Source organism: Protopterus annectens, chromosome 2.part1 (genome assembly GCF_019279795.1).
Source record: "Protopterus annectens isolate FY-2018-M chromosome 2.part1, PAN1.0, whole genome shotgun sequence".
NCBI classification, from domain to species: Eukaryota; Metazoa; Chordata; order Ceratodontiformes; family Protopteridae; genus Protopterus; species Protopterus annectens.
In genome coordinates, this window is record NC_056729.1 from 1,198,713,955 (window position 1) to 1,198,732,382 (window position 18,428).

Consider the following 18,428-nt stretch of genomic DNA (forward strand, 5'->3'; position numbering starts at 1 on the left):
TGTGTGATGCTCCTTTATGGAGATATTCACAGAAATATGATTATATTTCTCATAATTGATAAATAAATGAAGCATAATATCTCATCGCCTGTAACAGACAGAGGCTACATATCCGTGTAAAAGTTATGAATCTCAATGTAAGTTTCAAAATGATGCATCATTTTGTGTCATCACCATGCTCCCTCGCAAAGATATGGGCATAATAATGAGAAGTATTGGAAATATATAATTTTCATAATCCTACAAGACTAAACAAACTGTGATATCTGTACATGTGTACAGTGCACTGACACAGTTCTTTCACCATGTTGTAAGGGGTAAAACTGTCTTCAAAATGAGGTATTACTTGGCACACTGACATGCTCCCTTGCAAAGTTATTTACCAAAATATGAAAAAAATCATACTTTCCATAACCTAAGTCCGAAACAAACTGATATCTGCACATGTGTGCAACATACAGGCACAGTTCCTGTATCATATTGGAACTATGAATACTGTCTTCAAAGTGAGGTATTACTTGGTACATTCAGATGCTCCCTTGCAAACTTATTTGCCAAAATATGAACAAAATCATAATTTTCATAACCTATGTCCTAAACAAACTTTGATATATGTACATGTGTACAACATACAGACCCAGTTCTTTTACCGTGTCGTAAGGAGTAACATTGTCTTCAAAATGAGGTATTACTTGGCTCACTGACATGTTCCCTTGCAGTTATTTACCAAAATATGAAAAAAAAAATCATAATTTCCATAACCTAAGTCCGAAACAAACTGTGATATCTGTACATGTGTGCAACCTACAGGGACAGTTCTTTTACCGTGTTGGAACTCTCAATACTGTCTTCAAAGTGAGGTATTACTTAGTAAAGTAAAGTGGATACAGATGGGATAGTATTATGTCACATAGAAATAGAATTGAACGGGATTTAAATTTATATCCGACTGTTCATCAAGATATGGGTAGAAAGAATATTAAAAGTGTAAATACAAGGGAAAATAGAAAATTGTTACAATCAGTTAGTAATGATTGTAATAACTCGGAAGTCAAGGATAAAATGTTTTTTGTTAATAGGTATTCACTTTTTTCACCTATATTAAGAAAAATTATATATAGTATGTGGCCTATGGTTATGAATGATGATTCTTTGAAAATGATTATCCCTAATGATATCACTTTCTCTTATACTAGATGTAGCAATTTAAAAGAATTGGTTAGGCATAAGGGCAGGAGGGCTAGGGTCCATAATGCTGGAGCTTATGCTTGTGGACATTGTAAAGTATGTTGCAAAATTGTGAATTTGGATGGCAATATAATTAATGGCGTTAAATATAATGCCATTGATTATTTTAGTTGTAATTCTTTTGGGGTGATTTACATAATAGGTTGTAATTGTGAAGTAAAAAAAATGGTATATAGGGCAGACAAAAAGAAAAATAAAATTGAGAATCATGGAACATTTGGGAGATATCAGGAGGTGTAGACTGGATAGTCCAGTAGCAAACCATTTCCATCAATTTCATAATGGGGAATGTGAAGATCTTGTATTTAGTGTTTTGGCAAAACCAGAGGGGGGTGGTGGGGGGGTAAACATTAATTTTCAGAAAAAATTACTGAGAATGGAATCTAACTTTATAATTAATTACAAAACCCTGTTTCCAAATGGTATGAATTTAGAAATTTAAATATTAATGTATAAAAGTTTATAATATGTTATGATAAATAATATTATAGCAGTATATGTTAAATTTGAAAAAACTGCTTAATTGATGAACTCATCTAATTGTATAATTGTTTAATTGGAATGACTGGTGTATATATAAGCTGGTGTGATTTAAAATAATTTATTCCAATGAAGGCGAAGGCCGAGGTACCAGAATCTGTCTGAAAAGAAGTAAAAAACTTTTTCCAGTTGGCTGCAATTTTCGTTGTTGGTGTTTCTTTTAAATACAAATGCTCCCTTGCAAAGTTATTTACCAAAATATGAAAAAAATCATAATTTCCATAACCTGAGTCCTAACAGAACTGATATCTGTACATGTGGACAGCATTCAGAACCAGTTGTTTTACCGTGTCGACACATATGATTGTAAATATACACATTTTTGGTGTAGCCAACATACTGCTGAATGGATACGTGTAAAGACAAAAAGCAAGGTAAGGACCCCCCCACTCTACTAATGAACACAGGACAGGCATGGGACTTCAGTGGCAGCAAGGCCATCTGATCTGTCCGATAGCTGTGCTGGCTATCCACTCAGACAGCTGATACTGCTGCAGTCTCACGACCTCCTTCAGTGTCAGCAGTCTGCCTTACCTATGCCTTTTCTCTTTACATGTGTCCATTTAGCAGTGGACCAAAGGGATCAAGTTCTGTATTAGTAAGCCCTTCCTGTCATCTAAATTCTACACATGCCTGATAAAAGCAGACTAAAAAAAGAAGTATTGTAGGATGGTCACTGACATATTAGATTGTACATGGTAGCACACTCCTGAAACAGTTGTTCTTTCTTAGCATCCTCACCAGCTCCTTACCACAGTTATTTGCCAAACTCAGAAAAATATATTTTACACAACACATTTCATAATAGAGTTTTACTTACTATACTGGTCGTACTTGGTCATGGGTGTTTTCCATTCTTCTCACAAGCTGCATGTTACTGAACCTGCATAGCTCTCCTCATGCCATTATGGAGGTCAGTCAAGAACAATGCAGTACCTACTTAGTTAGGTGAACGACATCCCTTCTGAACAGGTGAACATCTTCTGCGGTGATGCTGTCATGGCAGATTGTAGATCCACCGATCCTGTGCATCAAGCCATGCATGAACCCATTCTGTAAACGTCTGGCCTTGCGAGCTGACTGTTGACTATTTGCTGTGTTCCATATCTGTCGACGAATTATATCGGACCACACAAAATGGCAACATGGTCACCACGACTGCAGGCGCTCAAAATTGCTGTGATTTGAAACCGTAGCCTTCCGAGTGGTTGACTGGGGACATCATTCCCTCCAATGTGCAGCACAAGAATGTCGGGCTCAGGGTAGATGGAACACTTCTCTTCCAACAACTGCAGTACTCTGCTCCAATGCGTACTTCTTCTTGCAATCCAGTATACCTTCACACTGGATGTGGGGAAGCTCAAGTTGTACTGGTTTTCAGTTTCCGAGGCATGGCTGGCAGCCCAGTGAATGTAGGAATGGCCAAATACCCACACTCTCACTTGTCATTCTCCTGGTCATAAGGCCATGTCAGTGTCAGAAGATGGACAAACCTGCACAGGAAAGAAATTGCCAACAGATTACTACTGATGTTTGACAGATGTATCGGAAGACTACATATATATGTATTCATATGCATTACCTGGTTAGCCCATCCAAATCTTCCATCCTAGCCACAGGAACAGTATTCTTTGCATTAGCATGTTCTAATACATGTTAGTGTGGAGTGCAGAGGCATTCATTATCATTCAGTAGAAATACTATATCATTATAATTCAGTCAAAATAGTATAGCACTTGAATGTTACTGAGCCCTTCCTCCTACCACCTAATTTCCACCCATGACTGACAAAGCGTGGAAACATGCCCAACTACTGAGTATAAGCAGAAGTGCAGTAATACAAGCAGAAATGGCAAACTTATCTGGGTCATCCATGTAAGAATTCGTCACAAAAGTAATAATTCCAGTTATCGCATCTGACCATCACTCTGGTTACAATAAGACCCATCAGTTTTCCTCAATGCAGTATGTGCATATTGTTAACAGATAATGCATTATTCTTGAAAGCTGGATACATAAACAAAAATTATTATAACCATCACTGAAACCTGAGCTATAGATAACTTATACTTGTTGCACCGTATCTGTATTATGATCTTCAGCATTCTGAGCATGTATGCACAAGCACTTCCCTGGTACACAAATGAATTATTTCCCCTACCAACATCTTCATTGCTACATGTTATACACATGTCCCTAAATGAAACATTCACCCAAATGACCCGTTCAGGAAAATGTTGAGATACGCACAATCACCAAAATTATAAATATATATATATATATATATATATATATATATATATATATATATATACACATATATATATATATATATATATACACACATGTGACCAATGTATGTATGTGCAAGACAATTATGTACATTTATATATATATATATATATATATATATATATATATATATATATATATATATCCATACACACACACATGCACAAATAAAATGTGTATGTGTGTATATATATATATATATATATATATATATATATATATATAAACCCAAAAAGTATTCAGCACAGTAGAGGCTTGGTTCTTGAAACGTCTCTTTTTGAATGCCAAAAAGACCAAACTCTTACTCTTTACACCTTCCAGTAAGTCGTCCCCCATAAACTTCACAATTAAATCCAACAATGGCACCGTTATAGCCCCAGACTCTACCACCAAACTGCTAGGTATCACAATTGATAACCTAACCTTCGATAACCATATTAACACCACCATTAAAACAGTAAGTAGAAAGATGGGCTCCTTATATAGAATCAAACCTTTCTTAACTCCAGCATCCCGAACTACAATTGCCCACTCCCATTTAATCTCAACTCTTCTATATGCTTCACCCATATATACTAACCTGAAAAAAAAGTAATTTTGTCAAACTAGCTAACTCCTATAATAATATAGCCAGATTTGCCAGTGGAAACCCTTTTAGAACACACCATTGTCAGAACCTACAGCAACTAGACTGGTTAGAATTAAACAACATTTTGATACTGTCCCAACTTACCATTGTTCATAAGATATTTTACCAACCAAACAGCACCCCTATACTTTCCGACCTTATTACTCCCTATAGGAATCTCAACTCCTTACGATCCTCTAGCAGACTTCTTGCTAGCACAAGCAAGTCAAACAACTTGGCAGGGGACTCCTTGTTTTCCAATACTGCAGGAAAAAATTGGAATCTTCTGCCACCAGATCTAACTTTACAACCCTCCCTGCAGCTCTTTAAACAAAGGCTCAAAAAACATCTTAAAACTCACTAGGTATGTCCCTGTTGCAACACTAATTCCTCTGCTCTCTGTACTGCAATTTCTGTACTGCCTCCTCATAACAATCTTTACTACTTTACCCCTCCAGAAGTAGTATTTATCTCTAGTAAGTTAAACTACCTATGTTAGTAATGGTTTTAAATTAAACTACCTATGTTAGTAATAGCTACCTATGTTAGTAATGTAATTAAATTAAACTACCCATGTTGGTAATGTAATTAAGTTAACTGCCTATGTTAGTAATGTAATTAAATTAAACTACCTGTGTTAGTAATGTAATTAAATTAACTACCTATGTTAGTAATGTAATTAAATTAACTACCTATGTTAGTAATGTAATTCCTCTGAATGTACTGTATCTTATCTCGGATATCCTTTCTGCACAGTGACTAGCTTATTCTGTATGTCTATAGGTCTTTAATGTCAGTTTTTCCTCTCATTAATACTCATGACTAAGTATTCTTAACATCCTTCTTTGTATAATTTGTACTTGATATATTTGTGTTATATTATCTCTGTGTTACTACTGGAGCTTTTCTCCCTGGGCCTCCACTGAAAATGGAAATATATCCAGCTGGACTAGCCCGATTAACAAATGTAAAATAAATAAATAAATAAATAATATATGTGTGTGTATATATATATATATATATATATATATATATATCAAGAAAAAAATCAGCGGTTTAGGAGGGTAGGCAGTTGATTAAGAATGAAGGGGGTTGCTTGCAGTGACTCCAAGCAGAGAAAAAACACAACCTAGCTTGTGCACTCATCAAAGTGATAACAACTTCTACTTATGTGAATAACAGTAACAGCAGCTGAGACTTTTACCAGAAAAGTGATAATGACTCACTGCTATATTGTAACTGCACCTATTGCTATGTGATAATGACCTTCCTTTCATTACTGCAAAGGTATGCATGCTGAGACACGGGTGATAATTGCTGCACATAACCTGTTGAGTAGGCATTCATTATATTACCTTATGCAGCTGTTGTGTAACACAGACTCAGTGTCATTAGTAACGAGAAGACCTGAGTCATTCAGTCAAATAGTATAACAGTTAGGTATTACTGAGCCCTTCCTCCAGGGTTGCCAGATTTCCAGCACCCCAGGTAGGGACAACGGCAAGTGAAGACCAAAAAAAAAAAAAAGGTCTTTAATGCGGAACAGAGTTCCACATTAAAGATCTGAGCTCACTCAGTAGCTCTGTCTCAAGTGTCCCTGATTTTTATGCGAATTTTACCTCCGTCCCAATCGGTGACCTTAGGAGAAAGACGGATTATAGTAAATAATGACAATAACTGGTGGTGTAGACTTGTTTTTCTTCAAAAAATGTGTATTAATTCACAGTGTCTTATTACTTCGATCTTCAAGGAGTTGTCAGAAAAATCGTAAATTTTGCGAGGGTAGGGCTCAATATATGAGACAAAAATCTGGACATTTTGCGAAATTCTGGACAGTTATGTATGCGTATGCCATATACTACTTCTATTTGTGCTTACTTACCAGTTTTGTTGTAACCCATGGCTTGTACTGGACAACGTTTGAGCTTACAAAGCTTTCTGGGTTTTTTTCTTATTTATTTATAGGGGGGGTCACTTTCTAACGTTTTCTTTCCTTCTCAGTTTCATACGTTCGTAAGTTTTGTGAATAGCAGTTTAGTGTATTTTTCAATATTGATTGTTTATGATAAGTTTGTCATTAATCTGTTCCATCTTTTAATAATGGAGACTTGGCTGTGCGTTTGTGATGAAGACTGGGAATGATGATCGTTGTTTCTGTTCGAGATGAGTTTGCTAGGACTGCATATTGTCTTCATTAAACATAACATTTTTAAGATGGATTTCATTTTTTTTATTTTTTTTAACCGTCTCGGTTGCGTTCCATTAATTGATTTTTTTTATGTTGACCGGCGTAGTATTTGTTTATTACTTCAGCGACGATAAACCACTTTAACTGAAACGATTGTTATGCTACTTTCATCAGTGCACTGTTTAGATACAGGTTAAGTGGGCCAATATCTGAGGTTGAAGAAGCCCGTGCTGGAGGTTTTTTTTTTGTCTCTGTTGATTGTTGCTGGGGGTCGATGTATGTGTTGTTCACTGCACTAAACACGGAGCTTCTCGTGTTTAATGCATTGCAGTTCCACATTCAACACAAGTAGCTCCGTGTTTAGCGATTTTTGATTGGCCCGTATACCGGCATATAGGCCAATCAAAAATCGCTAAACACGGAGCTTCTCGTGTTTAATGCGGAACACAAGAAGCTCCGTGTTTAGCAATTTTTGGCCCGCGTATGCCAGGTATACGGGACAATCAAAAAAAAAAAAAAAAACCAAACAAAGCGGAGGCAGGGCGGGACTCGGGATCAGGCTGCTGATCTTGGGACAGTCCCGCCCAAATAGGGACGTCTGGCAACCCTGCCTTCCTCCCACCTAAATTCCACACATGACTGACAAAGCCAGGAGAAATGCACAAACAATATGGTAGCTCCATGATGTCAGTAGTCACCTAATGATGACCTTTATCTCACTCAGCCAGTATAATCACAAATATAATAATACAAGCAGAAGTGATGTAACCCAATGTAATTTGCAGACTGTCCCCACTAACCCCTTCGGTTGTTTGCATTCTGTATGCACAAGCGCCAAAATGACACAAATTGGCCCAGCAGTCACTTCAGCAGTGAGACCATGTATGCACAAGCACTTCCCTGTTACACAATGAATTATTTCCCCAAGCAACATCCTCATAATTATGTCCAGGTATACATGCACCGAAAATGAAACGTTTCCACAAACAAGCCTTCAGTAACATTTCCTAGTATGTGCTACCACCAGCATGAACACTTTACCCAAGCAACCCCTTCAGTAGAATGTTGAGGTATGCACAATGTCCAAAATTAAACACTTCCCCAAATGAAATGTCTGTAAGATTTGCTAATATTAAACCACCAAAATGAAGCATTCACCCACGTGAGCCCTTCAATATAATGTATGCACAGGCACCAGAATAAAAGATTCCCTGAAACAACCGTTCAGTAACAATTCCTGGTATGTACAAGCACCAAAATGAAAAATTCAGAAATGAACACCTAATGTGCAGGTGGGAAATTGCATCACATTATCTGTTGAGTAGACATGCATCATATTCCTTGTACAGGTGTAATATAAGACAGAGTCATTACCATCTGTTAGGACAAAGCCTAAAATAATGGGGACAAAGGCCCAAAAATAGGGACAGATTTTAAATATTGCTCTTACAAACTTTTGCAATTGCTAGAATAACGAGGATTTGTGTTAGCATGCGTTTTTCTGAAGGACATGAAATTTGAAACTCAAATGCAAGTCATTTAGTTACTTCAGTCTCAGTGATCTGCAAGAAAACCACAAACTTTGAGGAGCAGACCAAAAATACAAGGAAAAAATCTGGACATTGTGTGAAGATTTGGACAGTTGAGAAGTATGCATATAAAAAATTTACAGTTAAATTTTACCACCAGGTACCACAAAAAACAAATATGGCCCATAAGGCTAGTAGCCTACTACTTTCCCATGATAAGTATACCGTGGGATGCCAGGATTTGGTTAGAAATTACCCTGCCTACACAACTATTACAAATGCTGTTGTCCCCACACTCTTGCTGTTCTAAAATTACAATGACCACACAACAGCAACATTTCACTATTATTTCCAGCTTCTAGTAGCCACCCAGGTTTCTGATAAAATACTTATGCCAGTAGTACAGAAACCTACAGTACAGTGAAAGCACGTGTACTGCTCAGACCCAAATTGAGTAATAAGATGGACTGTTCACAATGGTGTAATATTAGCTGTACTGCAATGGCTACCTGACTACATACCAAGTGCAATTTGTAATTTACTGTGAATTGTCTGTGTAGTCACTCTAAATGCAAATCATTAATACCAGCACCATCAAAAAATATCATTTTAAGATAGGATTTAAGGTATGAAAGTTGTTGCAATTATAGGAGTAGTACTCCCAGAAGTTGCGTAATACCAGGCTCCACCCAATTATTAGGTTTACAAAGTTCTGACTGCTACTAAAGCATATATACACCCAAATTATAGGTTTGTCCCAGCACAACAATGAATAAACTTTTACAGGAGTGTTAACGCTGAGTACAAAATTTATAGGCATGGTGACACTTCTAAAACTCCCCAAGAATTTTGTAGCACTAACCCTTAATAATAACAGAGTGTGAGAAGATGAGCACTTTCTTTATCAGCCCTTGCATGGTCAATAATTTGAAATTGTTTTATCTATCTCTCGAGCTTTGACTTATTAAAAAAAATTAAAAAAAAAGTAAGTCACAGCAGTTTAGAGGTGTGGGTAGCCGCTATTCTCCAGTAAAGCAGTTTACGTGCTTTAGTCATACATACGGAATCCGCCACATACAAAACGTCAGCCTATAACGTCACTAGACAGTGCAACTCTGCCAGAACCCTAATGTCACTCTCACTTACTAAAGTGGACTCTTTCCCCTCCCTAAATAGGTCTAGAGTGTCTTCCCTGTGTGCTCTTAGGGAAATTGTGCTTGGTGCAGAGTGTTACATCTGAAAATACTGTGTGTATCCATTTTTGTTCTAAGTGAATGTCCCCCACCAATCTCAGTGGTGAGGATTGAGGTTCCTTAACCCACTGGCCCAGAGGAGGGGTGTCACACCTTCAGTCAGTGTGGTATCACCAACATGTTTACCACTAGGCAACCTCTGTTAAACTCCTCTCTTCAACCTCATTTTGTTTCACCGCTATTAATGCACTGCTGAAAGTCAAGGATATCACCAAAATGCAAACAAAGGATTCTACAATATTCACACATACTGCTTCCTATCAGCAGTGATAAATTCATCAGATGCTTTCAGTGCAAGTGTAACAGCATCAGTGTTTCCTCTAATGCAGTTATTGTAAAGGACCAGTGCTACAAAAGGCACCATAGTCCAGTGTCCCACAATCACATTCAAGAACACACTATACCTATGACTTTATTCAACTTTCATGACTGCAAATCTCTGCAGAGAACAATATCTTCCATATAAATGTCTTCTTGATATGTGCAGGCTTCCTTTACATTATGCAATCATAACATTGACACTTGCGAATTACGAATGTAATACGTATTCATCACTGTACTGTGAATTTCTTACTGATCTGTGTGTGTGTACAGCCTATTTGCACCTGCCAGAATATAGCCCAGTTATCGTGAAAACAAAAAGTAAGCAACACAAAATAAAAACTTTGCAAATGACGTACTTGCTGCAGTTTGCACACAAAAAAGTCATACCTATAAAGTACTCTACCCTAAAAAATGGATATTTACATTACTTCCTTTCTATGCAACCACAGGATTTATTGAGAGAACCAATTTAGGTGAAATGTTAGTCTGGAAGGAAACAAAAAACATGTTAGAATAAAAGTAAAGCTGATCGACTTTGTTGTAAGTAATATGTTGATTAAAGACTGGTTAATTATACAAGGAGGAAGAGGAAACCGTATTACTTTGATGATTCAGACTATTTCAGTTTGTAAAATTGCAAAACACCCTAAACGCTTAGAACATATGTTTTTATTTTTGTCCAAAAATAAGATCTAAAGCCACCCCATCTGACTTGTGTAAGACTGTAATTCACCTTGAAGAACAGCAGTCAACCACAGACTCTTGAAGTTTCTTGCCTTCACAAAATAAGTAGGTAACACAACAATTATCAGAAACAAAGCACAGCTGGATGTTACATTATCAGCATGTATTCCGAAAGAGTCATAATATCATCAAGCTTCTGGTATCACCCCTTGAAAACTGCACATTAGGTTTCATTTTCTACTTCTCAACCTCTCAGTGCAAGAAATCCAAATAAAACCAAAAATTATGGGGGTACAAAGGGCCACAAATGGGACACGTTTTCAGTATTGCTCTTATAAACTTGGAAAGTTGCTAGAATAACGGGATTTGTGTTAATGTGCATTTTTCTGAATGCTATGAAATCTGCAACTCAAATGTATGTCATAGTGACTTAAATCCTCGGTGATTTGCCAGGAAAACACAAATTTTATGACATGTGGACCAAAATTATGAGGCAAAAATTTGGACACTGTGAAAATGTGAACGGTTGAGAGGTATGCTTCCAGCAAGGAATGGTTCATTAAAGCAAAACAAAAATTATAAAAGACAAGACAGCAACATCAGCAAATGAAGCAAAATCAGCTGTGCACAGCAGTACATTCTTGTACGTATTTCACCTAAACACCCCCCTCTGAAAGTCACTGCATCGCTTGTGAAACAGGACTGAGGTAAGACACGCAAATACCACATCAGGTGCCAAACATCAGGAAGCTATATGATAACCTCTCTGTTCCTGTTTATGAACTTTGTGGTTGGAAAATGCAATACAGGCAAAGGAATCCAAAGAATCTGCCAAGAAATATCTAATGAACAGCTGGTTCTTAAAAAAACGAGCACCCACCTTCTGTAAATGGCATATTAAACCGTATCGGGAATATCAGTTATTTAAATGTTCAAATACATGACAACAAAATTAATAAAAGTCTGCCTAGTGTCTAAAACCTGATGATAAAAACTTTTACCAAAGTTCCTCACGTGTTCAGTATCTGCAGGCATCAGTAAGATAAAGATTTTTGTAGACAAGCCAATGCAAGGACAATCAGCATCAAAGGGACACCTATGTACAACAGCGAATATTGAATACAGTTACCCCCCCCCCCCACTCACACACACAGTTACTGTTTTAGTTAAGTTTTGTCTCAGAAATAAATTAGAAGGTTAAGTTAACTTATTCACAGGACACCAGGCTTTACTCTGCTGTTACTGTGTCTTACTGCCCGACACCTTAAAATATCCACACGTTAAACATATGAGGGAAAAAAAAACTTTCCCTGTATGGAAATTAGCAACTTTGCAAAAATCTTGCATTATGACCTTTTCAAAACCAGACTAAACTTCAGTAGTCTAAAAAAGCAACGGAGTACACCGGAAACGACAGCTTACCTGAAGGAAAAAAATAGCAGTTCTTCGGGCAGTCAAACCGGGAACTCCTTTCAGCAACTGCCGGTGTGCCTCAGTGACTGTCTCTGGCGATCCGTGAGTGCCCAAATAAAATAAAGGGATCCAATAGCAGGTAAAATCTCCAAATATTAGCAAAAAGAAATACCTGCTGCTGGACCCTCTATTTATTTGGGGAATACAAAAGGAAATTAGGTTGGGGGTGGACTTGTTATGCAAGTGGTGGCTTGGATTGCTGTAATCCAATTGGCTGCCACCACTTGATTTATCAAGAACCTTTGAAACGGAATTTGTACTAAACGTTTAATGTGAACTTAATGTAAAAACACACTAAATCGTAACTATATAAGGTAAATTACAAATTCAGTTACGATTTCAATGTGTTTTACATTAAGCTCAACTACGAATCTGCACTACAGTTTCTCATGCTTGTGGAAGGCACTCGGGGGGGGGGTAACAACTTGCAATTAGTATCTTCTCATGGCACGCTCGGTGTTAAGCACAGAGGTGCTATGAGAAGGTACTCTGGGCTGAGTTAAAATATACATTTGTGTTTCACTTAATTCCACTTGGGATAAATTTATAACAATGTTATTCTCACCATAAACACCAGAATCACAATGAAAAAATTCAATTCCATCTAGTCCTTTTGTTATGCTGTTGATAAGCTCCACTATGACTAAAAGTTTATTGTTGTTGGCGAAAACCATCCCCAGTGTTTCTTTCCAAATCTGCTGCTCTCTTTCCATTCTGAAAATTATTATTTAGGTGTTGAGGCTTTTGAGCTTGAGACAAAGGTGGATACTGTTGGTCATCCGTATCCCAGTCCGTATAGCCTCTAGAAGTGTCCGAAAACACTTGATGTAAACTACCTGCACCATTGTAACCCATTTTGCCACTATTCGAAAACTGTTGACGTAATTGACTATTATTTGCTTTCTAAATAAAAGCCTTGTGGTTGTTGTAGTCCCTTGAATCCCTCTGTAGTTTTGTTTTTTTCTTTTTCATGGGATTTTGCTCTAGATCTATAAGTTTATCATTAATGTCAACTAGCTGGGTCTGTAAATGAGTGGGACTAATTTTAGCTGCTAAGGAAGTACACAAAGTAGAAATTTCTTCCTTTAGCTTACGTTATAATAAAATGTCCCGTTCTATAGAAATATATATATATATATACATATATATTTTTTCTAGCCATAGGATTAGCCTGGCATAGTGCCACCCGACCTTAGTTCCCAGTGCCTCTGTCGAGTAGAGCCACTGGTGTTATCCCCGGGGTGAATTTTCTGTTTCCCATCCACTCATCAAGATCCCTCTTAAAGAGGGTCAGTGAGGTGCTCTGCTTGACATGTATGGGAAGTCTGTTCCATAGCATGGACAGTCTCTAGGTTATGAACCTGTCCCTCCAGCATGTTCTGTTAATTGTGGTAATGAGGTTGAGGTCTCTGGAGCATGTGGTGCGGAGGGATTGGGATTTCTTTAGATGTAGTATTTCTAACAGGTCTGGTCAGACATGGCTTTGTAAGTCAAGCAGAGATTGCCTCTAAGTAGGTGATATGAGACAAAGAATAGTTGAAGTTTTTTGAGTCTGTCCATATAGGATACGTGTTTAAGGCCTAGGATCCTCTTTGTGAGGTACTTTTGTGACTTCTCCAGTTGTTGCAGGTGTCTAGTGAGGTACATGTCAAATGGGACATTGTACTTGATGACTGACCTAATGATTGGCCTAGTAATGAGATGTGCCACATAGAAGGACTTTCTGACGACAGTGGTAATGTGGTGATCAAAAGAGAGGTTGCTGTCAACCTGTTTTCCTAGATCTCTTATACCATCTTCTGTGTTCATTGGACCACCATCAGTGTGGTAATTCATGTGAACCAGGTTTTTCCCAAAGGGGAGGACACATTTTCTGGCATTGAACTTAAGGCCATGGTTCTGACATCAGTCGTTGGTCACAGTGAGGCCATTCTGTAGGATGTCAACATCACTTGGGGAGTTAATAATAGCTCCTAACTTACAATCGTCTGCGAACTTTGTCAGCCAGAGTCCCTTCGTGTTGGCCTGGACTTCAGAGAAGTAGATACCAAATAGGACAGGACCCAGGACCTGACGCTGTGGGACTCCACTCGTGACTAATCGGCAGTCTGACTTGAAGTCAGCTACTTTCACACTGGGTTCTATCTTTGAGCCAGTTTGCAAGCCACCTATGATACAGGAGCTGATGCCAAGCTTAGTGAGTTTTTCTGATTCCTGAGTGGGTAATGGTATGAAAAGCCTTGGCCAGATCAAGGTAGGCTGTATGAACCACCTTGCTTTCATCCACAGCTCTGGTGACTGACTCAAAGAAGTCGACCAGGTTGAGCAGGCATGATCTACCCTTCACAAAACCAAACTGTGTGGGATCCAGAGTTTGGAAATTCCCTATATCCTTCTTTATTAGGTCCATGATGATTCGTTCCATAGCTTTGCATATCGGACTCGTCAGGCTAATGGGGTGATAGTTCCCAGGGTCTGTAGCGTCTCCTCCTCCTTTGTGGAGAAGGGATGACTGTAGCAGTGCGGCATTCAGCAAGGACAAAGCCTGAGGTGAGGCTGTAATTGAACAGGGCACACATGTGAGGTGCCATTTCACTCTCTAGTTCATGTAGAACACAACCAGGGATATTATCAGGTCCCATAGAAGTTGTATTCTTGGCCTTGGACAGTGCTGTTTTAACTTGTGCAGCAGTAATTCTGGGTGCCTGGCAGTCTACTGGTATTGTGATTGGTCCTGGGGGGGGGGGGGGCTAAAGTTGGCACTGAATCTGTCTGCCAGTATACTGGCAATATCTGTTGGCTCGGTAATAGAAGGTACCATTGTGCAGTAGCTCAGAACAAACCTGGGTATTGCCGTGGAGATTCTTTACATAACTATAGAAGGCATTGTTGTTGTCTTTACTATCTGCTGCAATTCTGTTTTCATACCTAGCTTTAGAGGATTTGATGAGGGATCTCAACTTTTTGTTGAAGCAGATAAGGGAGTTTTTCCAGTCTTGGGACTTCACCTTATTCCGCATCAGTTTCCTCTTTCTATTGTAGAGTTTGTTTATGGCAGGAGACCACCAGATTGACTTCCTTTTTTTGAAGGAGAGTGTCTTGGCTTTATTGGGTAGGGCGAGATCCATGCATTTGTGTACATGTTCGTACAGTGCATTGGTGTATGATTCTGCAGTCACGCAACTATTCTCCACTTGCATGGATACTGTGAAGTTAGCCACCTCTGTTTTTAGGATCCCATAGTTAGCTTTGGAGAAGTTTTTCATGGTGGTTACCTTTGCTGGGGGTGGGAGGGATGTGGATTTCCAAGGTGATTAGTTTGTGGTCTGATCTAACCAGGGAGGAGCTGACTGTTGGTGTAGAGCAATGGTCGCCCATGTTAGTAATGACTAGGTCAAGGATGTTGCTACCTCTAGTGGGGGTAAGAATGAGCTGGTCCAGGGCATTGGAATTAATGAACTCCAGGAAACGTTGGGCAAGTGTATTGGTACATGAATAGTTTACCCAGTTAACGGAGGGGTAGTTGAAGTCGCCTAGAAAGAGAGTGTTAGCTTGGACCCTAATATTCTCCAGGGTGCTTAGGAATGTGGAGTGTGAGTCTTGGGACATGGTTGGGAAACCTGTAGCAGGCTATAACCTGAATCACTGTCTTACCCAAAGTTAGCTGCACCTGAAGTATCTCTGATGCGTTATGTTGGGCTACCAGTCTGGAGGTGTGCGCATCCTTTATGAATATGGAAACACCACCGCCTTTGGAGCTTCGGTCTAAGTCCTGGGGCAGAAAGGTGTGGAATGTGTTATAGCCTGGTAGTGCAGGGGTGCTTTCTGCTGCCTTGAACCAGGTCTCTGTTACAGCACAAATGTTGATGTTCTCCATTTTAAGGAATGCCTCGAGTGAGTGCATTTTGAGATTTAGATTTCCTAGCATTGAGCAACATGACCCTCAGATAGCATTTCTTTGTAGCTGTTAAGGTGGTAGTTTGGTCTTTGGAGCACCACCTAAAAAAGGGACTGTAGGGGTGGCAAGAGCCTTGGCCAGTATCCGAAAGCCCAAGGGTGATAGATGCAGGCCATCTCTGGCAAAGCATCGAGGTTTGTTAATCATGTCATCCCAGGCAGACAGATACTGGATCCTGTTAGAATGACACCAGAAACTTAGCCAGTTGTTGAAATCAATCATTTTCTGCTTGTACTGTGGTATCTTTCTGGGTGATGGTAGGATGCTGCTCAGGTCTAGGGTCATACCTGCTTGGGCTACGTAATCCGAGAGCTCCTCCATGTCTCTCTTCATGTAGTCCAGGGAGGTACATCTCAGGTCATTCACACCCACATGTACAATGACAGAGTCATATTTGTACCTGTTGAGCGACCTGAGTGCATGTGTTATGTGTCGGATCCTGGCACCTGACAGGCAGCTGACTGTTACTTTTTCCTTATTCAACCTAGTCTTGCTTTTTCTTCTACTTGCTGCGGCTTGTTCTCTAAAGTGTTTAATTGCATCTTTTCTGTTGCATTTGTTACTGCTCGTTTATAGCCTGTTTAAATTGTGTTATTCTAAGCCTCTTAGTTTTGGTTTAAGCACTTGGGCTTTAAGCTAACCCCTTAGGTCTCCCTGGTCTCCTCTCTCAGATTCTGAAAAATATGGATGAACACTTTCCTACAGTTTTTCCTGCCAGTTTGGTTGATAATGAACATCCCGAGACAGTGTACCCAACTGCCTTATGTACACAGACAACCACCTATGACTACCACCTAGGAACACAATTTGCGAGAGATGCAATTACTTTAGGAACCTAGAGTCCAAGTTCTGTCCCGCACAAGCCAGTATATCTGGCACTGAGAAGGTTGTCAACACAATCATTACACCTGAAACACCATCCACCCCTACACAACACACACCCACAAATGTGGTGGTCCTCAACAAAAACATACCCAAAGGAGACCTCAGAGGCAAAAACCTCCGCGGCAAAAACACACGCGATCCCCACAGCCCTCCACACCACATACCATGCATAGTTCACACACCTGTCACACAACCACTAAGGCTTAACCATAAACCCAACATATTAGTCAGAGGGGACTCCATTGTGAGACACACACAGATGTGCCCCTTACCAGGCTGGATAAGGAGAAAGTCATGGTTAGTTGTCTGTCAGGGGCCAGAATCCACCATATCACACACGCACTCACGTCTCTCAAAATTTTTTTTTTTTAATTTAATTTTATTTTACATTTGTTAACCAGGAGAGTCCGACTGAATACATGTCCATTTTCGGCAGAGGCCCGGGGAGAAAAGCTCCACATGTGCAAAACAAAGTGACACTCTAAAGTTGTGGTTACATGGTTACATTAAAATCTAAAAAATTTTAAAAATAACGGACAGTATATAGTCAATGTAAAGACAAGATAGCACTCACAACAAGCTCCGTGCACACAAGAAAATAAATAATACCAAGTCCAAAAAGTCAAAACTGTTGCACGGAGAAGCAGGACTCTGGAAAAGCAATGTCCATGTATACTCAAAAAGGCTGCCTGTAATGGCACACCTTCAACTGTTCTTTAAATTCAAAAGTCAGTTACAAAAAGTCACAACTTGCTATTCAGCACTGTCAGGAACTTCCAATTGCATCAGTTAACTTCACCGAACAATAACTTGTAGACATTCAAATGCACTAATCCAAGCGTTCAGTGAAGTTTAAAGGAAAAGAAAAGTTTATTTAACATCTGGCTAGCGCTTTCAACAAGGTCTTCTTCAGGCCGTTATACAATTTTTCAAAAACTTTCACATACATTTATAGAGGGTGTGACATAAACAATCTGATGTCATATCCTGTGCAATTTAAAAACAGTTAAAAATGAAAACATTCACCTAACCATTTAAACACTGTGACATTTAAACACATAGCACTCTTGGTAGGAATAGCAAATATAGCTACTGTTTATAAAAGCATCAAAACTTTTTTGCATCCCTAAAACTATTACAAATAAAATATGTTAGAACTTTAAAATTATAAAACATTCTACTAACCATTTAAAGGCTATTGAGTTAAAATACCTGACTTTGTTAGGTATGACTTCTTACAAGCAACATTAGCACATGCGTTGACAAATGCCATAAACTACACTGTTATTCGCACGATCATCAACAATTACAGTTCTGTGACTGTTCACACTAAAATACCTTGAAAGACTGAATATTCTACTAAACATTCAGGCATCTTGAAGTAGTATACCTAACATTCCGTTAGTTGTAAAAAATTGTAATATTA

The 18,428-nt window shown here is 38.8% G+C and overlaps 1 protein-coding gene across 1 annotated transcript in view; it reads left to right on the forward strand.

The window, feature by feature from the left end:
* Window positions 1-18,428, forward strand: part of REV3L (REV3 like, DNA directed polymerase zeta catalytic subunit) — a 2,860,434-nt gene that overhangs the window by 2,528,422 nt on the left and 313,584 nt on the right. The gene's annotated exons all lie outside the window — the stretch shown is intronic.